We start from the raw sequence: 25151 nt of genomic DNA, 5'->3' as shown, positions 1-25151 counted from the left end.
TAAAGAAATGAACCCAGGGAAATATGCGGGGATCCACAGCAATAGTACAATTGTTTAATTGTGGTTCACATGTTTTTTGAACAATAAAAGCGAATGTTTCGTCCGTACGTATTCTGCGGGTAAACACAAACACGGACAAGAGTAAAGTTTCTTGCATTGTGTTGAAAAAAAACAAACAATTAAGCTAATTGATACATTGATTGGCATGATACGATTGATGGAGGTAGGCAGAATAAAGGAGCAGGTAATCGACATCTGACAAGGCCACTTCCTGTTTATACTTGTGCGTGCGTTCCTTTCAAGCCATTTCGGGGATGTACGCTCGCTATTTCGTACGCTCGTTAGTTAGAGGAGGGGTCGTCAGAGTTTAGGGAGGAATTTTAGATGCGAACGAAAATACGAGCGAGCCATTGAATTTAAATATTTTTGTACGTACGCCTAACGTACGTGCGCCCGCTTGCGAGTGGGTCTGAATGAGGGCCATAGACTCGGATTTCACAAGAACCTTTAATATAAAGGGGAAGCTGTATCAAACCTTTGAAAGAGATAAAGTAGAGAAGTTGCCATTAGCAACCAATCAGTTTCTTTCATTTTATAGATTGTACTAGATAAATTGTAGCTGGTTGCTATGGGTATTTACTTGATCTCTCTCGAAGGTTTGATACATTTCCCCTATAGCAACTGATAGATCGTAATCAATCTTCTGTTATTAATAGGGATGTGTGCACCGGCCACTTTTCGTGTTTTGTGTTTTGGTTTGGGATCTGGATCTTTCTTCGTGTTTTGGATCTGGATTGGTTTTGCCAAAACCACCCTTCCGTGTTTTGGGTTCTGGGTTTTGTGTTTTGGATCTGTATTTTTTTTTTAGAAAGCATAAAAACAGCTAAAATCACAGAATATGTGGGTTTTTCTGCTCCTATGCTATTATTAACCTAAATAACTAATTTCCAGTCATTTCCAGTCTATTCTGAACACCTCACAATATTGTTTTTAGTCCAAAAGGTTGCACCGAGGTAGCTGGATGACTATGCTATGCAACACGAGTGGGCGGCACAAACACGTGGCACATCTAGTAGTAACACTGCAGTGGCAGGCTTGAATGGCTTGAATGTAAAGGCTTGAATGGCCTTTTGCTGCTCCTCCATCCTCTAAAGCATATAGAGGGTTGAGTTCCACCGCGTCACAACCTCTTGCTTCAGGTGATGGCAGGGCAGGTTCAAGAGTGTTTGCTGATGCTCCAGTCTTCAGCACGCAGTCGCTGAATGGCGAAAGTGGCCAGAAATTTTTCGGGCCACCCAAAGCGTCTCATGCACGCCTCTGTCGTTTTTCCAAAAATTCTGCACCACCAAATTTATTGTGTGAGCAAAACATGGGACGTGCTGGAATTTGCCCAGATGTAATGCCTGTACAATATTGGTGGCATTGTCAGATATCACAGATCCCCAGGAGAGTCTAAGTGAGGTAAGCCACTGGGACATGATTTCCCTCAGTTTCTCTAAGAGGTTGTCGGAGGTGTGCTTCTTACTGAAACCGGTGATACACAGCATAGCCTGCCTTGGAACGAGCTGGCGTTTCTGAGATGCTGCTACTGGTGACACTGCTGTTGTGGCTGCGTAAGGTGACACATCTACCCAATAGGCTGTCACAGTCATATAGTCCTTAGTCTGCCCTGTTCCATTGTGTACAACTGCATTTTTTATGACACTGAGGACACTTTTTCTGACGTTCCTGTACAGTCTCGGTATCGCGTGCCTAGTGAAGTGGAATCTAGACGGGATTTGGAACCGGGTACACACTACCTTCATCAACTGTCTGAATTCCACTGCACTAAAGGCGGATACCAAACGCATGTCTAACACCAATATAGCAGTCAAGGCCTCAGTTATACGTTTTGCTTCAGGATGACTGCTGTCGTACTTCATCCTCCTTGCTAAGGACTGTTGGAGGGTCAATTGTTTAGTAAAAGTAGTGGTGTTCCTACTTCCACTCTGGGATGATGAACGACTCCCAGCAGCAACAGCAGCAGCGGCAGCAGTAGGCGTAGCAATGCAGGATCCTCCGGAGGAAACCTGGATAGGAGAGTCAGTCATGCCAGTGACATGGTCTGCAGGACTACTTCCGATCCTGACTAAGGAGGAAATTGATGAGGAGGGAGTTGATGGTGTGGTTTGCAGGCGCTTGGATACAGCAGGACAAAGGGATTTAGGTATCCCTGGACTGCTTATGGTCTTAGCCAAAGTTTCTGAACTTGACAGTAACTTTTTATGAATGTGCTGCAGGTGGCTCATAAGAGAGGATGTTCCTAGGTGGTTAATGTCCCTGCCCCTACTTATTTCACCTTTACATATGGTACATATGGCAATGCAGTTGTTGTCCGGATTTGGATAGAAATATTGCCAGACCAAAGAGGTGGAATGTTTGGTCTTCTGCCAAGGCATGACCGTGATGGGCTTTTTCATCCCACGGACAACAACTGTCTCCCCCAGAGCCTGATTTAAACAAACCACATCACCATCACAATCCTCCTCGCCAACTTCCTCCTCAGTGCCAGCTACACCAGTATCCTCATCCTGTTGTACTTCAACAGTAACATCTTCAATTTGAATATCAGCAAGTGGACTGTAGGTGCTCCTTTCAGCACTTGCAGAAGGCGTGCAAATGGTGGAAAGTGCCACCTCTTCCCATCCCGTGCTGGGAAGGTCAGTGCGGCTACAGTCCAAGTTTGGTGGCGGTTGCGATAACCGCCACCAAACTTGGACTGTCCTTGGGGATTTGTGATATTTTCTTAGAACGCACAGTTCTTCGCTGTGCTTTTGCCAGCTTATGTGAAGCTGAACCAATAGTCATGAATATAGGGAAAGACCTTAGCCGTTCCTTGCCACTCCGTGTCATAAATGGCATATTGGCAAGTTTACGTTTCTCCTCAGATGATTTAAATGTTTTTTTAAGGTCATTTTCCTGAACTTTGTCATTTGGGATTTTATATGCCTTCTACTATGACATTGGGCATCGACCTTGGCAGACGACGTTGATGGCATTTTATCATCTATGTCATGACTAGTGGCAGCAGTCATGTCATGACTAATGGCAGCAGCTTCAGCACTAGGAGGAAGTGGTTCTTCAGCTTTCCCTATTTTATTTTTAGGGGACAAAGTTTGGTCCTCCATTTATGTTATATTGATATATACATGCGGCTAAGGCGCACACAGACACAGAAAAGAAGACTTTTTTATTTATTTTGGAGTGCACTTTGGGGGTTACACCACCATTTAAAAGATGAGCCAGCTGGCCCTTTACTTATGGGACACAGGCGCATGCTTGGCACATCTCCTTTGTTGATGCACGTGCATTCACAGTGCACACAATTCACAAACACAGAAAAGAATTTTTATTTTGCTTGGAGTGCACTTTGGGGGTTACAGCACCCTACAACAGTCAAGCCAGCAGGCCCTTGATTTATGACACAAGTGCACACTTGTTGCTGCTCCTTTGTTGATGCACGTGTGGCTACAGTGCATACAATTCACAACACAGAAAAGAAGAATTTTTTTTTGTTGGAGTGCACTTTGGGGGTTACACCACCCTTTAATAGACTGATGACACAGGCGCATGCTTGACGCTGCTCCTTTGTTGATGCATGTGCGGCTACTGCGCATACATTTCACACACAAACACAGAAAAAAAAGAAGAATTGTTTATTTTATTGTTGGAGTGCACTTTGGGGGTTACACCACCCTTTAACAGACTTATGACACAGGTACACGCTTGGCGCTGCTCCTTTGTTGATGCACATGCAACCACAGTGCACACAATTCACAAACACAGAAAATTATTTTTTATTTTTGTTGTAGTGCACGTTGGGGGTTACACCACCACCCTTTAAGAGATGAGCCAGCCAGCCCTTTACTTATGGGACCTAGGCGTACACTTGGCGCTGCTCCTTTGTCGATGCACGTGCAGCCACAGTGCACACAGGCCCTGATTCAGAGCCGGACGCTCTGACAGAGCGCACGCTCTGAATCAGGGCCGTCCCTTCTCCTTTTTGGAGAGGCCTCCTGGCCACTCACATAGCTGTGGCTTGGCTGTCGTTATTCGGGTCTCGCACATGCACACGACGTAGCCACCTCCGTCGTGCGCATGCGCCCTTGGGCACCATCGACCCGCTTGCAAGTACTCAGCGCTCGTGAGCGGGTCTGAATCAGGCCCACAATTCACAAACACAGAAAATAATTTTTTATTTTTGTTGGAGTGCACTTTGGGGGTTACACCACCCTTTAAGAGACGAGCCAGCCGGCCCTTTACTTATGACACAGGTGCACGCTTGGTGCTACAGGACTTTGTTGATGCACATGCGGCTACTGCGCACACAATTCACAAACACAGAAAAAAATATATATATAATTTTTGGAGTGCACTTTGGGGGTTACAGCACTCTTTAACGGAAAAGCTAGCCGGCCCTTCTTTTATGATACAGGCGCACGCTTGGCACTACTTTGTTGATGCATGTGCGGCTACTGTGCACACAGGCCCTGAGTCAGAGCCAGACGCTCTGACAGAGCGCTCGCTCTGAATCAGGGCCATCCTTCTTGATTTTTAGAGTGGCCTCCTGGCCGCTCGTATAGCTGTGGGTGACCACCAACAGCTATAGATAGTAGCCAGGAAGATGGTCGCGATGGTCAATACCATCACGACCATCGGGCTTGTGATGAGACCCTTGTGGTAGGGTCTCGTTGCCGCAAGCCCTGGAGTGCTTTCGGCTCTATCAGAGCCGAAGGCACTCCCACTGACATCACTTGTGATGTCAGTGGGGCCGGCCCCAGACAGTAGGCATTCCCATGGGAATGCCTCCATCTGGGCAGCCACACCCTCGGCACATCCACCAAAGGGGGCATGCTGTCACTCACCATCGACAGCATGCCCCCTTTGGTACAAGACCCAGAGTGATGGCTTCCCGTCGCTGTCCGGGTTTCGAGCATGCGCACGACGGAACTGGCTCCGTCATGCGCATGCACACTGGGCCAACATTGAAAGGCTTGCGAGCGCTCAGGGCTCACGAGTGGGTCTGAATCAGGCCCACAATTCACAAACACAGAAAAAAAAATTTTTTTTTTTGGAGTGCACTTTAGGAAGCACCCATGATGGACAGATCACCCCATGGACAACACTACAGCACCCCTTTAGGACTACAGCCTTTATGGGACTCTGCACAACACAGTCCAGCCAGCCCCTATAGACTTTGGAGTGGACACAGCCCCTATGGACAACTGACTGCACAACACAACCCAGCCAGCCCCTATGACAGCAGCACAACACAGCCCAGCCAGTCCCTATGGACAACAGCAGCACAACACAGCCCAGTCAGCCCCTATGGACTGAGTGGACACAGCCCCTATGAATCAACACAAACATCAGTCTTGGTTTCAAGATTCCCTCTGGCTATATTTGCATGTCGTACAATAATATAAAGCAGTGTTCTTACTTTGCAACAAATGAAAATATTCACATTACATTATTATATTATACACGAGGAATGAACTGTTAGCAAGAAAGGGAGGTGAGCACACATAGGCTGACAAACATCTGCACATTTCAAGGTTCTCTAAAACTCAAAGCTCAGCAGAAATCAGTCTCTGTAATATTATACATTTAAAGCTATGAATAATTTAAATTCACACACCATCTTGTGACAAGATGGAGTCTTATATGGATAACTTAATAACAGAATTATCATTTATAATTTTCCCTACTTTTATTCATAACTTTACTCTATACTATCTACCTAAGAGGAACACAATCTTGCTATTCTAAGTACAGGTACATTTACATACAAGTCCCATCTACAGGAACCTATACATAGGATTACGCATTGATCCATTCCCCATAATGCAAGTCCACGGCCCTCAGTCTCTAATTGTCTTTTATCTTGTCCATTTTGTCATGAATAGTCTTGCATAAGTCCATATGTTTGCTTGTCATCCTCAATGAGGCTGGTTCCACAAATGGTATAGTTTGGAATGTTGTCTTTGGCACAGATGTTATCATAGACTTGAGTTATTCATCAAGGCCTTTAGTGTAGTCTCCTTGGAGAAACAACAGTCAAGTGTAAGTAACTTCTTAACCAGAAAAATAACAAGTTTTATAATAATCTAAATGATGACAAACAAAGCTAAACCTTTATCAATAATTGAAAGAATTCCTGATATCCATCTACTAAATTCATTAGACCATTTAGCTGGGTTTAATTATGAAAACCATTCATTATCATCAAGATCATACTCTGGATCACTGTGTGCTTTCCTGAGCTGGTCTACAGTTCCTTGATTTTCTTCATGTGTCCATGTATCAGATCAGAAAAGTTATCAGCTATATACCGTACATTACAGCAGGCTAGTCTCACTATAAGACACATACCTTATCAAGCAACTGCAAGGTACTCAACAATCAGCTTCTATATTGTAAACATACTATACATTGAGTCTAGATATTGTTACCGATTCATCTCTTCATATAAATCTATATATGCAGTTACCCAGCTTAATACTTGTAACAAAAACTCAAAGTTTTAAAGCTAAAATTAAACTTATAACAAAGCAAAGCAAAATATACATTTCCACAAGCCTTTGTCAGGCTTGGGACCTAGGAACATGTATCTATTCACAATATCAAATTACTTCAAACTCCCCTTGAAAGAAGACTTTGCAATATAAGGCATATATTCAGGTGTCCTTCCCATTAAATTTCATTGAAATAAGTGTACCCATCAGGAATTGGAATAAACTTTCAAATCTGGGCTCAATAGCCTTCCTGGTATATTTCCAAAGTATCATCCAATTTCCTGGTTGTAAACAGTGGATACCTGTATCAAGATAAAGGACTGGAATAGAAGAAATCACCTAACTATGTATTTTAGTTAATTGTCTATAAGATTGATACATAGTACATCACATCTGCAGTTGACCTTAATCATGATTTTCTTGACACACTAGAGAAAATACTTATCTTACTTATCTTAATTACCTTGGCCATTGTCTTTGCATCTGCCCTCCAACACACCTAGCCTCTGGGCTATTGACTGATGAGGCTCGTACAAGAGGACATCACATTTGGAACATTTGGGCAGTGGTATAAAATCAATTTGTATCTTTTGTAAGGAAAACAGAGTCTGAGGAGTACTTTTCAAAGGGGTTGGGACAGTCTTACCAGGATTTTCCAATGCACATATTAGGCATCCTGTTATAAAGGCCTGTGCTGTCTGTACAAAACCCAGAGCTATCCAATTACGGTTGGTGATAGCCACCATTATATCCTTCCCCAAGTGCACCTCACCACGTATTATCTGGGCCATAACTGGGTAAAGTGTTTTGGTAGAGCTAAACGTTGACCTTCCCCCCACTCACCATTTTTATTTAGCTCCTAGATTTGCTTTTCTCAGCCTCTGAAGCTTGTACCTGGAGCTTTGTGAGGGTACTTAAGTCAATCTTGGGGGTGGGATCTACCACATAAGTGGGTTGCCCTTGCGAGTAGTGACTTATGGCAGCAGCACTTGTGGCCTTATCTACCAGTGTATTGTCTTCAGCTTCGGGTGTAGTCTCTCAAGTGAACCCTCATTTTTATCACTACAAGCCTTTGGGATAACTGGAATGCATGAGACAGTGCTCTGATGTAGCCAACATATCTTGTGTATGTAACTCCATCTTCAAAAGAAACATTTGAAATATTAAATAAGGACAATGATTCCTGCTTCATTAGTTCAACACAATCATGATCAAAAAAAGAAAAGTTTGTATATTTTCTGTGTCCTCCTTGACACTTTCACTATTTACTGCTATTTTATCAGTATTCTTTCCCATCTTTTGAAACCTGCGAAAGCAGGATTCAACTATTGTACACTCTTTGAAAGGGACATTACTTGTACAACAAGGCTAATTCGTATTTCGTAATCCTAACAACAAATAAATGTTTTCTTTAAGCTCTGTTCAGTATTTTCTAAGTTAATTGCATTGGTAAACAGACAATCCCTTCAATATTAAGACTTATAATTTATAACACCCCCTTGTGGCAATTTAGTCTAAGCATACTGTTTCTCCTTTATTAGTTACTGAAAAACAGTAAAAATTGTGAGGTGGGTGGTATGCCATTCAACAAGGTGTGCAGATTAGGTATCGTTAGTGTATTAAACTTGTAACCTTCTACCTATTTGGTTACTTGATTTGAACTTAAAGGGTATTGTTTAACTGGCCACACATGTTAGCTTTAAGTTTAATTTATATGGGCAGTAGCCATATATCTATTTTACCCTGTGCTCATAACATATCAGGGACTTTAGCAAATATCTCATTTCAGTATAGACTTTCAGTGTTAATAACATTAATGAGATTTATTGATGTGTGTTACTTGTATCAAAAGCTATTCTTTTAAGATGTCTTGGTTTGGAAGCTAAAGTCTCTTCCTCATATTTGTATGTTATTGTAGCATTTAATGCTAACCATAAATCTGCCTCTAAAAGAATTGGTAGGCAGTCATCTAAGACTATTACACCATTATTTACAATAATCTGCAATGGATTTGTCTTTTGTAAATACCGCATTTGACCATCCAGGCCAGTGGCCGGGACTACAGAGGAGGTCAAACATTCTGGTGAGATTAATTTTAACTGAATAAAATTTTAGCAGCCCCAGATGGATACAATATATTGCAGGACTCTATGACTGGTTATATTGAGAGGTAGAGGATTATGGGGGCTATCTTCTTATGCTTGTTTATGTTATTAATGTTACCTTCACAATAATTGTTACATTTCAACACTTGTAAACACTTCAATGTTACAATCCAACTTACTCACTGTGGGTAACATATATGTAAGTAGCAATAACCTTATAAGTCCTTGTACAGAATTAAGATAGAGGTGGACAGCATTACTTACACTGTCCCCATAATACCATAACCATACAAAATTCATACATTTATATGTAGTATCACTAAAACAAAGGTCAATAGCAAAAATAAAAACACTTTTGCAACAAAACAAAGGCTCATACCAAAAGTAAAAACAATTGTGATTTGCTCCCTGGCCTGTGGAATGTGACTCCTCTCTTTACGGAGAAAAATATCAGTAAGACAAAACTCAGCATACACAGAGATTTTTCACTGAGACTTTTGTGAACAATTATGTCATACTTTCAAATTTTTGAATATCTCACTAACATCACATTTAAATGTCATTGAATATACATCTTAATTTATGTATCTTCTACGTTAACTACTTCTTAAGATCACTAATTTTCATTTATGGATTTCAACAATTTGTTTACTTTTTTGCAAATCATCAGATGTTTTCATCACACAATCACTTCTTTGGTCAAACATATTTTCTGTGGTGTCAATACATTGCTTACTCTCAGTCTGAAGTTCTATCTGTATAACTTCACATACTTCTCTTTGTATCTCAAACTTACTCACTTCTACACTAGCTGATGTGTGTAAATGAGCACCTGACATCTCAATTTCTTATGAACACTCACTCCCCCTTCCTTCAGAATTTCTTAAAGGGAGATTGTCAGATCATAGACACACAATAGTATAACTTCAGCATCTTATGCAAAATCAATTTCTTTTAAAACACTCAACTATTAAATTGTATGGGTGTCCCCAAACACGTAGGATTAAATTAAAGTATTTTAATACATTTCTGAAATCTACCTTTTGCAATTTTTACATGCACTTATCTTTACATTTAAAATCATAAACATTTTAGCACTCTCCACAATTTAATTGAGGATGTTCACATTTCTATGTATTTTTCTTATTCTTATTTCTGGTATCTTTTCTGGGTTTAGTATATGATACCTTCAGTTTACAAACTCTACGATTTACAGCACCACAATTCCAAATCATCACATGCCTTACAGTCTATATTGGGACATAGCTACTTAATTTTAGCAATATTCTTTACTGAACAATTTAGACTTACTGTCCTTACAATATTTCTTCAAAATAATCCTTAAAGTACTTACAATTAATTAATTTTTCCTTTTCTTGTGACTCTGTTTAACAAGACCTGTTTTAACACTTTTTCCAATTTAAAAGTTTGCTTTCAAGTTTGTTACTCTTCATGCAGGGGCCATATGACTTATGTATCAGTTGTAATTTTAATGGCAAGTGTGCCATTTCCATTCCGTCTGTCACCCCAGGACCTAACACTGTGCGTATAATATCCATGGGGGTTTGACAGCTGGACAGATTTTTGCTGTCCACATTATCCATATCTGTGGGTTTCCTAAACCCAATTCTGTGGGTTTCACCAAACCCTGTTCTGCGGGTTTCACCAAACCCTGTTTTGCGGGTTTCACCAAACTCCGCTCTGTGTAGATTTAGTAAACCCTGCTCTGTGGGTTTTACTAAAACCCTGTTCCCTTCTGTTACTAAAGTGGGTCTCCTTAGTAGTTCTAGGTACACTATGACCATACCTTTGGGATATAGATTGATTGGCAAAGTTGTTATAAAAAATTCCAAAATTATTTTACTATAGTCTGAAGATAATCTCCATCAATATGGCAACCTGCCAACAAAGAAAATGTACTTCTATGTCTATTCACTCTGGAAATATAAAGATCACAAGATGTTTCAAGGGACAATACTTATGCTAATCAGGAACACAAATTATCAGACTGTTAAACACAATAACACATTTGCTCATATTCAAATCTATTAGGATTATAATCTGCATACATTTTTAAAAGTTCATTAGACATGTAATTTCATAAAACAAACCCAAAACAAAAAAAACCAAGAGTCTGAGACACAGATATCCATACCTGAATCCCTAGACAGACATGGGAGTTTCCCAAAAAAGCACAGTCTAGCTTGAGCAAAACTACTCATCCCGGGTTTAAAGATAGAATCCACTGTCCCAGTCACTCCCAACATGTTCGCCCACAGATCAGCGCAGGAAATCTCGGTGTGGGAACCTCCAAGTGATAGATCGTAATCAATCTTCTGTAATTAATCACTAGCCCAAGCTCAGTGTATGTCAGACCCTTGCATTACTGAGATCTCAGGAGACAGAATCAACACAAACATCAGTCTTGGTTTCAAGATTCCCTCTGGCTATATTTGCATGTCATACAATAATATAAAGCAGTGTTCTTACTTTGCAACATATGAATATATTCACATTACATTATTATCTTATACACGAGGGAGTGACCTGTTAGCAAGAAAGGGAGGTGAGCACACATAGACTGACAAACATCTGCACATTTCAAGGTTCTCTAAAACTCAAAGCTCAGCAGAAATCAATCTCTGTAATATTATACATTTAAAGCTATGAATAACTTAAATGCACACACCATCTTGTGACAAGATGGAGTCTTATGTGGATAGCTTAATAACAGATTTATCACAACTAAATGATTGGCTATAAAAATACATAATTAGGCCTGTTATGATGCATACAACATAATCATATATTATATATACTCTTTGGATGGAATTGATACCTCTGCAATGTCACTTCTCAGAGAATTATGGTAAACCAATATTGTTCTTCGGCTGTGGTTCTCAAAATCAGTCCCCAAGACCACAAACAGTTCATGTTTTCCAGTCACCTGTGTATCTTTACATTTTGACAGTTGGCAATACATCTGTGTCCAACTAGATGCTTTGGAATTTGATAATGGGTCCTGAGGACTTGGGTTGAAGACTATCCAGACTATCTAATGCAATATGTAGCTGGGCACAGATGTATTACCAACTGTCACAATTTAAAGATCCACTAATTCACCAACTGTATGTACAAACTCTAATTCTAGTAAGTCTTGAACTATTTTAGTAGTGCATATGTTAAAATGTTGAGAGTTATCTAATACATGGCTGAAAATGTAAGATGTGCGCAGTTACTCGGCTCCAAAAGCTCTCACTTTCAGGCCGCTGAGATCTTGTATACAGTCCTGGAATGCAGGTCAGATAACTCTCTGTAAAGTGAAAGATGTGAGGACCAGACATCAACAGGACAGACAGAAGCAAACAACAAGCGAGAGAGCACTTCAGTTAATGGACCAGGAAATTAATCACCCATGCATACGTCACACACTAAGGTGTGACCATGCCAACTTGGCAACCCAACAGGCTCATAGGAATGTCCTTAGTCTGTACAAGAACCCATGTGCATTGGAAAGACTTCACCTGTAAGGGGAAAACACACAGGTTAAAACACAGATGGTTTGCCGTAGCATCTACGTTCATCGTATAGATCAAGCCTACAAAACGACACAGTAGAACATACACACCAGTGAGACTCTTGTCATCTTGCTTAAGTAAACTTATGTCTGTCAGCACCCATTCAAAAGAGACAGCCCACCTAAACACACATGCTAAACTATCCCATTCCCTCAACTGAAGTGTGCAACCCACACCCTTGCTAACCATCACCAACTAACTAACCCAGCATAACATGAACACAAAGGGGCATATCCAATTAGGTGTGAGTTTACCAAAAGTCTCGCACCTGCAGGGTTATTCCCGCTGGTGCAAGATTTTTGGTACTCAATAGGGTGCAAGGTTTATTTTAACGCTTCCAAAGCAAGCCCAATTTTTCATAAAATCCATATTTTAAGCAAAAATAATCAGCACCTGCTCTGGGCCCCTTTAGACACCCCAATAATGACTAATTAACCAATTGGAAGTTTATAATTAGCTTAATTAGTCCTTAATTACTCACCTTCTGCAGCGCTGTCCTCCTTCTCCAACTATTCTACAGCATCGCAGACAGCTTCCAAGTACTGGCCGGGCACAGGGCAGGTACTACTAGTAGGCCTACACCCGATTATCCCTAACCCTGCACTCCACTACCCCTATGCCTCTACCTCCTCCCTGCACATAGTAATTACATTACACTGTATTGCACTACATTACACTACCACCACCAGCCCTGCACTACCTCCCCACACACACCTACCTACACTACACTACACTACCACTGCTAACACTGCACCCATACACTACCCCTAACCCAGCCAGGAACTACATCTGCCATAAGCCCCCTCTTCCTCCTAGAATCTGCCTCTGCAACAGGAGGGCAGCTGACAAGGAGGGTGAGAGATGCAGGAGCAGATGGGACACATCAGTAGGTGCCCGATGTTCCGTGCCGAATCTCTTTTTCCCTCCTGTGAGATTTTTCTCACAAGAAAACCTGTAACCAATTTTTTTTGGGATACCACAGGTATCTGGAGTGCACATAACAGTGGGAATCCATAATTGGTTCCGAGGTCTGCATCATTTTTGCAGGCAAAATCCTGCACTCAATTGGATATGCTCCACAGAGGCTACATGGATACACAAATTAACCCAACCTATGCAAATCTGCCCATGGACCCTGATGAGATGCTATATTAACCACTTGCCTGGTATGGTTGCATCAGATGTGACCATACCAGACTGGGCTTTCCCTGACATAGATGCATCTGATGCAACCAGTCAGAAATGCCCACTAGGCAGCTGCTAGAAGATAATCTTTCAGCAGCTGCCTATATCAGCAGAACCTTCTGGTCCCCCTGTACCCTTGGCTTCCTATCCAGTGTGTCCTGATTACTGCTGGCTACAGTGAACAGGCACCCCACCCCTGGTGTGGCTGCTGTGCAGCCCTGACTGCAATAGACACAGCAGCCATGGCTTCTGGTCCCCCTGTACCCTTGGCTTCCTATCCAGTGTGTCCTGATTACTGCTGGCTACAGTGAACAGGCACCCCACCCCCGGAGTGGCTGTTGTGCAGGCCTGACTGCAATAGACACAGCAGCCATGGCTCTTGTTAGCAGCGGCTGCTGTTGTGTCCTGATTACTGTGGCCAGCAGTGATTGGGCAATTGGCATCACCCCCTTCACTAAAAGCAGTACCTGTGGCATTTGGTAGACATGACTCCTGCTGTGTCCTTGACTGGACACCCTCCTGCTGCAGCTGCTGGGCAGCAGTGACAACACTAAAAGCAGTATCTGTGGCTCCTGCTGTGTCCTTGGGCAGCCAGTGCAACACCCTCCTGCTGTGGCTGCTGAGCAACAGTGATCACACTATAAGTGATCACTCTAGTAGCAGTAGCCATGGCTTTTGATAGCCATGGCTCCTGCTGTGTCCCCGGGCAGCCTGCATGAAACCTTCTTGCTGTGGATGTTGGGCAACAATGATCACACTAGAAGCAATAGCCACGGCTCCTTCTAGCCTCAAATGCTGCTATGACCCAAGACAGCCAGCAGCACCCCAAACCCCACCTCCTGGCCTCAGCTCTATCTTTGTTCCCCATGTGTCCCAATATATATATATATATATATATATAATAAATACAGTGCATCCAGAAAGTATTCACATCGCTTCACTTTTTCAACATTTTGTTATGTTACAGCTTTATTCCAAAATGGAATAGATTCATTTTTGTCCTCAAAATTCTACACACAATACCCCATAATGACAACATGTTAAAAGTTTTTTTGAGATTTTTGCAAATTTAATTTAAAAAAAAACTAGGAAATCACATGTACATAAGTATTCACAGTTTTTGCCATGAAGCTCAAAATTGAGCTCAGGTGCATCCTGTTTCCACTGATCATCCTTGAGATGTTCCTACAACTTAATTGGAGTCTACCTGTAGTAAATTCAGTTGTTTGGGCATGATTTTGAAAGGCATACACCTGTCTATATAAGGTCCCACACTTGACAGTGCATGTCAGAGCACAAACCAAGCATGAAGTCCAAGGAACTGTCTGTAGAACACCAAGACAGGATTGTCTCGAGGCACAAATCTGAGGAAGGGTACAGAGAAATATCTGCTGCTTTGAAGGTCCCAATGAGCACTGTGGTCTCTATCATCTGTAAATGGAAGAAGTTCGGAACCATCGGGACTCTTCTTAGATTTAGCCAGCCATCTAAACTTGGTGATTATGGGAGAAGGGCCTTAGTCAGGGAGGTGACCAAGACCCCAATGGTCACTCTGTCAGAGCTACAGCATTCCTCTGTGGAGAGAGGAGAACCTTCCAGAAGGACAACCATCTCTGCAGAAATCCACCAATCAGGCCTGTATGGTAGAGTGGCCAGATGGAAGCCACTCCTTAGTAAAAAGCACATGGCAGCCCACCTGGAGTATTCCAAAATGCACCTGAAGGACTCTCAGACCATGAGAAACAAAATTCTTTGGTCTGATGAGACAAAGATTGAACTCTTTGGTGTCAATGTCAGGTGTTATGTTTGGAGGAAACTAGGCACCGCTCATCACCAGGCCAATATCATCCCTACAGTGAAGCATGGTGGTGGCAGCATCATGCTGTGGAGATGTTTTTCAGTGACAGGAATTGGGAGACTAGTCAGGATAGAGGGAAAGATGAATGCAGCAATGTACAGAGACATTCTGGATGAAAACCTGCTCCAGAGCGCTCTTGACCTCAGACTGGGGTGATGGTTCATATTTCAGCAGGACCACGACCCGAAGCACACAGCCAAGATATCAAATGAGTGGCTTCAGGACAACTTTGTGAATGTCCTTGAGTGGCCTAGCCAGAGACCAATCCGATTGAACATCTCTGGAGAGATCTGAAAATGACTGTGCATCGACACTTCCCATCCAACCTGATAGAGCTTGAGAGGTTCTGCAAAGAGGAATGGGCGAAACTGCCCAAAGATAGGTGTGCCAAGCTTGTGGCATCATATTCAAAAAGACTTGAGGCTGTAATTGCTGCCAAGGTGCATCAAAAAAGTATTGAGCAAAGGCTGTGAATATTTATGTACATGTGATTTCTTTTTTTTAAAATTAAATTTGCAAAAATCTCAAAAAAACTTTTTACATCTTGTCTTTATGGGTTATTGTGTGGAAGCTCATCAATCATCAACTCATCAACCAGCTTATTTTATATCTATATTGTTTCATATATCCATAAATCTTTGCAATCTATCTATTATATCCTAGTATCAATGTTTTGGTTCTCTCTAGGAACCTTTTTCAAGACAGGCATTGAGTGTTGTATATCACAATTCAGACATGGCAATATATCAGGTCAGTATGTGTCTGCGGACAGAGCAAGAGATAACAGCAATGTCTAACAGGCTCCACATAATTTCAACAAGTTAAAATATAAGCAATAGTAATACATAGGTACTTGATCCTAATAGTGGTATGATGAATGTATACCAATTGTGACAACTACATTCATGTTTACTCAAATATAGAAGCATTCATCTCAGAGCTGAGATTTCTAACATATCATCTTCTCACAGATACTACATATTATCTTTACTCAAATATAACAGTGTTTCTCTCAAAGCTAAGGTTACAACACAACAATGTAACCTGATAACAAGTACCATTAATCATTGTAGGCATAATAGTAACTGGTTAGGCCTCCCACATCTGCTGTCAATCATATTATTAACAACAAAGTGTCAAGTACTCCAATCCACAGCTTATCATTATGAATCAGTTAGTCAAACATCAGTATTTCCTTAATAGGTCCCCAGGATTCTTAACAATATACCACACAAAGGGAACAAAATACAATCTGATATTCAGTTTTATACGACTGGAGAAGGAGTCAGAATGTTCTTCTAATATGTGCAGTCCTTACCAGGGTTGAAGTATTGTAATGGAATCATGTACTCCAATCTGGTTCATCCGGGTTGCAATATTCTTGACATGCTAGGCCGCGTGTACACTGAGTTGCTACTGGCTCCATGCTAAAGTTCTCACTAGGGTGGAAGTGGCTTCTACATTGGCGCGTGTGGTGCTGGGTCACGTGAGTATCAATTGATTCATGTTACCATGACAACCTACTACACGCTAGAGTTCAGATGGTCATTGGAGTGATGCTGAGCCTGTGTTGTGTCATCGGGCTCACATAACCATGGAAACATCCTGCTTGTTGGCACTGAGCTGTTTCCATGGGGTAGAGACAAGAACTGTGCCTATTTCAATTAATAAGGCATTGTTGTTGTGCTACGTATGGATGTGGAGCCTGAGGGGAGGTTATTATACAGTTAGAGGTGACTGTTATTACACTCAAGATATAGCTATATATTAGGACATATAGATAAACCTTTACTGAGCGGATCAGTTCTAAATTATAAGAGTGTCCTCAAATCATCCCCTCATGTGCAAAAGGTACTATATATCGGGTACTTTAATAAGGTTTTCCTACTATTTATAAATACACTTTACACTAAGATGTGTGTCCTATGTGTTCTCTCTCATGTATATATAGGTGGCTAGAGGGGGGATACCCTAGTTTGTACCTATGCGGGGGTACTCATGGTTAATACTTTCTAATGTCGCATTAATATGCCATCTTATAAGTGTAACTAGTTGTATTATAAGACATAGACATGGAATCTGACATACATATAGTTTGACCCTCTGTGGTGTGTGTAAACCTTCACCATTGAACAACCAGATAGTGCTAGAGGTAGATTGTGGAATTATAGAATAGGAGGAAGAGACCAAGAATATGTAAATGCTTCCTTACATAGCATTACAGGGTCACCGCTTGAGAATCTATCGGTTGACATAGTGAGCTGGGGAGATAATATGAGATGTTCTAATATCTATACTCCAGTGCTAAGATAGAACCCCAAATCAGAGTAAGATATTCATAGGGTTATACTAATTGAGCCCACATGGGGATAGTGGACCTCATTCAGAGTTGGTCGTAAGCGGCCGCTCGGTCGTACGCATCCGATGTTTCCAAACCACGCATGCGTACGGTTAGTTGTGCACATGTGCGTACAAGACCTTGTGATCCAAAATGCTGTCGATCGTATGGCTTACGAGCAGGAAGTGGCTTCCGAGAGTTGATTGACATGACAGGCCGTTTGTGGGTGTTGACGGGGGTGGTGGTCTAAAAACGCAGGCGTGCCTCACCGTTTTCAGGGCGTTTTAGGGGCGTACATAAATTTCCTTCTATGACCGATATAGAAGGCCGGAAGCAGTAAAACGTCACTCTGCGAGAAGGTTAGAGGCCTGGCTGATCGTACAGTTTGAGGTTGGGTATGTGCTCTCTCAAGCACCAGAGTACAATCAATACTATCGAACGTGACTGATGTTATGTTTGATGTTTCTATTTTGTGCCACACAATGCAAGCAGCTAATAATCGTTTGTTGTTGCTAATAACACTACTAATTGGCTTGTATTTGATTCATTTGCGTTTGCATTAGAGAATATTAAGAATAAATATATTTCATGGGGATGGCTTATTCTATGCGTCTTTTTGTTAATTTTTGGTGTAATTTGCACACAACACATCAGAAGAAAATTAACATACAGCGACTGACGACTGACAACGATTGACTCGATCGCTAGCTGCTATCACTCGCTAGATAGAGGAGGTGCATTTTTCACGTATGGGCGTCACTTTGGTTGCGACCGACCGGCCATGCAATTGCTTCCTTTTTCAGTTTTACGGTCATTAGGCGTATGACCGAGTGGACGCTTACGACCGACTCTGAATGAGGTCCAGTGTGTCCAAAGTGTGAATCCAAAAGCTTTCTCGTTTCTGTAAGATCAGTAATCTGTCTCCACCCATGGGTGATGATGGTATCCAATCGATTTATTTGCACTTTAAGATTGCCAATTGATGATTCATCTTCAAAATATGTCTAGCGACCAGTTTATCTGTGGTTCCTGTCTGTAGGGCTGATCGTATTGTGGCTTGGTGGTTGGCCATTCTGTCCCTAAACTTCCGAGTTGTAAGGCCAACATAATAAAGGCCACATGGGCAGGTTTTAATGTAGATCAGGAAGTCCAAGGTACAGTGCAATCTGTATTGTATATTAATCTTCCTACCAGTGTGTGGGTGTGGAAAGGTTGGTCTGATCAGCATGGATGCACATGTGATGCATCCATCACAAGAATAGCAGCCTGGTCTCTGTGTCATTACTTCGGGGATAGTTCTACCCTCTCTGGGATATTTGGTTGGTCTTATCAGCATCTGCTTTAGATTTGGTCCCCTTTATATGCCATCATTGGGGCATCCATTTTTTTAAAAGGTAAGGTTTGGTCTGAGGATACTATAGGCCAATATTTCTTTATGGACTTATTTGTAATAGAGGAATTTTTATCATACTTGGTGGTATATATTAGACGTTGTCTTTTTGGCTTAGAATAATGTTCTGATTTGTCACCTTTAAATATTTGGTTTGCTTTAGATATACACTTATTCAGGGTTGATCTGCAGTATCCCCTCTCAATAAATCTTGTGGTCACCTTGTTTAATTGTTTGTCTCTAGTTGCCTGGTCAGAGTTTGTCCATATTACTCATAGGTATTTAGAGATTGGTAGGTTTTCTTTTAGGGCAGGTGGTTGGTGACTGGTGGGAAGTAAAGCCATGTTCCTGTCGGTTTATTGCGATATAGTAAAGTGGAGAGAACTCCCTGGTTTTCAATCGCTACATTAAAGAAATGGATCATATTTTTATCTGCGTGATGTGTGAACCTGATAGGGTTATTTAGGGCATTTAATATGGTCACCATTTGATGGAATGATTCCAACATGCCCTTCCATAGGATGAAGACATTGTCTATGAATCGATGATAAAAGATTATTTTATGTCCAAACCCTGGATAGATGTAGATTTCCTCGTATCTTGTAATGTAGAGGTTGGCATATGCAGGTTCCAGGTTGGATCCCATAGCAGTTCCTGCTATTTGGATGTAGTACCTATCTTTATAGTGAAAGTGATTATTGTATAGGACCAACCTCACTAATTCAATGAGAAACTCAGAAGGCATACTACTTTGGGTTTTATTGTTTAGTAACACTTCTATCAAAGTGTCGAAACCCTCTTCATGTGGAATTACGGTATATATCGACCTGACATCCATAGTAGCTAAAATGATGTCTTTATCCAAGGTACCAATTGTTTTTAAATGTTGTATGAAATCACCCATATCACGTATATAGCTTCTGCTCTTGTGGACCAAGGGTTGGAACTTACTATCTGCAAAGATTTCCAATGGTTGTAGCAGGGAACTTTGGGCCAAGATAATTGGTCTTTTAGGTGGTTTAACCAGGGACTTGTGTACTTTAGGGACAGAGTAAAGTATCAGACATCTTGGTCTGTCAACTTTCAGAAAGCCATGTTCGTCTTCATTTATCCAATATTGAGTCAAGGCATTTTTAAGAACCTGATCAATTTTTGTTTTAATTTCCTTGATAGGGTTTGTATCCAGAGCCTTGTATACACTGGGATCTTGCAGTTGTCTAGTAATTTCTTGGTCATAGTCGGTCCAAGTTTGGACTAAAATTGACCCACCCTTGTCTGCTGGTCTAATTACAATATGGGGGTTCTCTCTTAATGTATGTAGAGCCTTCTATTCATCAGGTGGCAGGTTGTCATATACTTTAGATTTTTGGTTTAAATCAATTTCATTATTGACCAATCTTAGGAATTTTTTTAGGCTTGCATTAGAGGAGGGTGGATCAAAGGTGGATGTCTTTTTGAAAGGTTTCTGTTGAGGAGTTGTATCATTCAAAAAGAATTACTTTAATCTCATGGTACTTCCAAATTTGTAAAGGTTGCTGGATCTTTCAAAACTGTTATGATGATATGTTGGTACAAAGGTTGATCCTCTGGCCAGGAGTTTAAATTCAGAATCTCTAAGATGTACATCAGATGGATTGAAGACTATACTCAAATCTACCGTCTGCATCCTCTTTTTCTTGGATCCAACCCTCTGCGGGTGTGGTCTATGATTCTTGGTTCTCCAGGATCTAGGAACATTGGTTCCTGATCTATGCCTTGCTCTAAAAAACTTTTTGTTGTTGTTAATAGTTGTTTCTCATTTGTCTCCATATCAGTGGTAGATAATGGGTAGATAATGAGGATCCCAACTCTATTGGAAATCGTGGCGTCCATCTACATTGGTGAACCCTATTTAGGTGTCCTGTTCTTATCTGTGTGTTGTCTCTCACTAACCATCTATAGACAGTATGACTTTGATAGTCTGTGGTTACTGTGGTTAGTTTTTTCCTCATGAATGAGGTAAGGTCTTACTTATTGGATTCTACTTGGTTTTGTTAATGTTCAAGCCAATTCACACTTTGGTCTTCCCTTAGTATTGGCAATGAAGTTGAGTTAAGTTGTTCTATTTCAACCTTGATCCTCTGCAGTTCTATGCCAACTTCTTCAATCACGAGTACCATTAGGTCTAGTGAACAGTTCTTCAAAATTGCACACCATCTGCTGCAAAAGACGGGGTTGTTTCTCCCTAGTGTTGGCATATTATGGATGCAAAATCCTCTAGGTAGTTGTTTTCTCCTATAGTACTCTGAGAGGAATTGGCCATGTAATAATAGGTCTACCTCCCTCCTTTGGAGTTTCAGTAGCCTATAATAGACATCAGCTGATGTTTCTGCCGGTAAAGAATTGAAATCCAAATTGCCAAACAATAATCTTTCAAGCTCCTCATCAGTGAAGGAGATTGCGCCACATTCTACTTGGGACAATAGTCCTTTGTCCAACAATCCCATTCCTCCTTGTGCCCTGACTATTTTGGTCTAAACGCCTTTACTTAAACTCCTAAATTGTTCAACAATCCCTCTCCTATCTGACAATCACTGTTATTGCCTTTCTATCTACAGGTAGAGCTTGTTTAATATTTTTATAGATGGATGTCAGGAAAGACTCCTGAAACTCCGCCAGGGTCTGATGATATGTAAGAAGAGTCCTGTACTCACATCTTTAGATTCCTTATTTTCGGGATCATTATGATTATGATTATGATCATAAATGTATGATCTTCTCAGTTTCCAATGTTTTTTTGGAAGGAGGCATTCACCAATCAGCTTATTTTACAGTATATCTTTATTGTTTTATATATCCATAAAACTTTGAAATCTGTCTATTATAGCGTAGTGTCGAAGTTTTGGTTCTTTTTAGAAACCTTTTCCAAGACAGGAATTAAATGTTGTATATCACAACTCAGACATGGCAATACATCAGGACGGCACATATTAGAAGAACATTCTGATTCCTTCTCCAGTCGTATAAAACTGAATATCAGATTGTATTTTGTTCCCTTTGTGTGGTATATTGTTAGGAATCCTGGGGACCTTATAAGGAAATATTGTTGTTTGACTAACTGATTCATAATGATAAGCTGTGAATTGGAGGACTTGACACTTTGTTGTTAATAATATGATTGACAGAAGATGTGGGAGTCCTAACCAGGTACTATTATGAATTGCCTACACTGATTAATGGTACTTGTTATCAGGTTACTTTGTTATGTTGCAACCATAGCTTTGAGATAAACACTGTTATATTTGAGTAAAGATAATATGTAGTATCTGTGAGAAGATGATATGTTAGAAATCTCAGCTCTGAGATTAACACTTCTATATTTGAGTAAACATGAATATAGTTGTCACAATTGGTATACATTCATCATACCACTATTAGGATCAAGTACCTATGTGTTACTATTGCTTATATTTTAACCTGTTGAAATTATGTGGAGCCTGTTAGGCATTGCTGTTATCTCTTGCTCTATCTGCAGACACATTTGAACATACAGACCTGATATATTGCCTTGTCTGAGTTGTGATATACAACATTCAATGTCTGTCTTGAAAAAGGTTCCTAGAGAGAACCAAAACATCTACACTAGGCTATAATAGACAGATTGCAAAGTTTTATGGATATATGAAACAATAAATACATAAAATAAGCTGCTTAGTGAGTGCCTCCTTCCAAAAAACATTAGAAACTGGGAAGATATAATTTCTGTATAATCATACATTTGATCTTGGAGTGCACCCTGAAACGAAGGAATCTAAAGATAAGAGTGCAGGGCTCTTCTTACATATCATCGGACCCTTGCGGAAATGCAAGAGTCTTTCCTGACACCAGGGGCGGATTGGGATGGAAAACCAGCCAGGGAATTTATGTAAGCAGCCTTAATGGGGGCAGGGTCTGTCGAGGGGGTGGGATTCCTTCTCATAGGACTTGATTTTGATTTGGACATAGTTGCAGCTGTCCTTGCATCTTTTGCTGCAGTTGGTCTGAGACTTTAAGCTAATAATGCTACAATGTCATTCCCTGGTGTACAGTCCAAATATGCAAGGACTGAGACGCCCACTTTCAGTGTCTAAGGAGTCTATTCACTAATCCATGGAGAGAGATAAAATGGAGAAAGAGAAGTCCCAGCCAATCAGCTCCTGTCAGTTTGAAGGCTGTGTTTGAAAAATCATAGTTAGGAGCTGATTGGCTGGGACTTATCTTTCTCCATTTATCTCTCTCTCCAAGGATTAGTGAATAGACCCCTAAGACTTTAGACAACACCCTCAGCTGCACCATTGGAAACTTCACCAGCCCTATGCTAGGCGCAGATCATTCATCTAAGTATGGCCTCCAATGTGAGCAATTCAGCGTCTCTATAGCCAACCCCCTGTACCCACCTAGGAACACCCAACAGATTTATAATACACTTCTTGGTGCATGCAACTGAATCTTTACTGCAACTCAGACACAAGTGCAGATGAAAAACAATGCACAAGAAAAAAAAACACATTGGCCCTCACAAAAAAGAAGACACATTAGGCTTGATTCAATGCAATGCAAATTGAATATCGCTGGGAAGGAGCTCTCGGAGCTATTCAATGCAGCGCGCTGTTAACCCTGACTAAGGATTTCTTCTTGCATCCCTCCTGGGGTGCGAGCAGAAATCTGACAAAAGTACAGGCACGATGCTGTTTTCTGCCCTTAGCGAGATGGAAACAGCATTGCGCCGGAAAATTTAATCGGAGAATGCGTGTTCTCATGACTAAACACCCTGTTTAAGGCACGAGGTGCGGGAGAACGGGCACACCCCAACCTAACAGCGCGCTGAATTAAATAGCTCCGGGAGCTCTATCCCACTGCTATTCAATTCGTGTTGAATTGAATCGAGTCCAATGACACCCGACAGAAAAAAAAACACATTGGCCACACAGGAAAGAATAAAAACACTTTAGCTTCAAGAAAAAAAAATTAAACACACCGGCCCCCACAGAAAAAAACAAACACATTGGACCCCACAATAAAAAAAAACACATTGATCCTCTAAAGGAAAGAAACACATTGGCCACTGCAGGAAAAAAATGAAAACACATTGTCCTCCACAATACAAAAAAATAGGGTGCGCAGTGTACGTCCCCACCAGAACTAGCACCTGGAGGACAAACTTCATAAACTCCACCACCGCTGGGGATGGCATGGGAGTAGCAGTAGTGCGAATCAGGATGGAAGTACTAATAGTAGCGGGGCACATGGGGTAGGATGAGAATAGTAGTAGTGGGAAGCAAGGTGTTGATAGGTGTAGTAGTATTAGTAATGTGGATATGAGGGCAGGATGGGAGTAGTAGTAATGGCAGAGCAGTTGTAGGCTTGGAGTAATAATAGTGTGGGGCAGGCTGGGTGTAGTAGTAGTTCAGAACAGGGGGCAGAACAGAAGTAATAGTGGAAAGCAGGGGCAGGATAGGAGTAATAATGGAAAGCAGGGGCAGGATAGGAGTCATAGTGGAAAGCAGGGGCAGGATAGAAGTCATAGTGAAAAGCAGGGGCAGGATGGGAGTCATAGGGCAGGATGGGAGTCATAGTGGAAAGCTGGGGTAGGATGGGAGTCATAGGGCAGGATGGGAGTCATAGTGGAAAGCAGGAGCAGGATGGGAGTCATAGGGCAGAATGGGAGTCATAGTGGAAAGCAGGGGCAGGATGGGAGTCATAGGGCAGGATGGGAGTCATAGTGGAAAGCAGGAGCAGGATGGGAGTCATAGGGCAGAATGGGAGTCATAGTGGAAAGCAGGGGCAGGATGGGAGTCATAGTGGAAAGCAGGGGAAGGATGGGAGTCTGAGTGGAAACCAGGGGTAGGATGGGAGTCGTAGTGGAAAACAGGGATCATTTTGTAAACAGCTGAAATGCAAAAGACTTTGCAGGCTTTAGTAGAACATGTATAGCATCCATTACATGTGTAGAAAGCCACTTAATGCTACAATTAAATGTACCAGAGCATTGAGCATTACCTTTTCAACAATATCACCTGGCACAGCTGCACACACCCCGCCTCCCTGCATGGAGGAGCTGATGGCCAGCGACGGATGGGAACACCGCACATAGTGGAGCCAGGAACTTCTGGTTTGCATCTGCT

This window comes from Taudactylus pleione, unplaced genomic scaffold, assembly GCF_031769625.1.
Source record: "Taudactylus pleione unplaced genomic scaffold, aTauple2 ptg001049l, whole genome shotgun sequence".
Taxonomy (NCBI): Eukaryota; Metazoa; Chordata; class Amphibia; order Anura; family Myobatrachidae; genus Taudactylus; species Taudactylus pleione.
The sequence above is the reverse complement of the archived record's forward strand: the minus strand, read 5'-3'. Positions refer to the sequence as shown.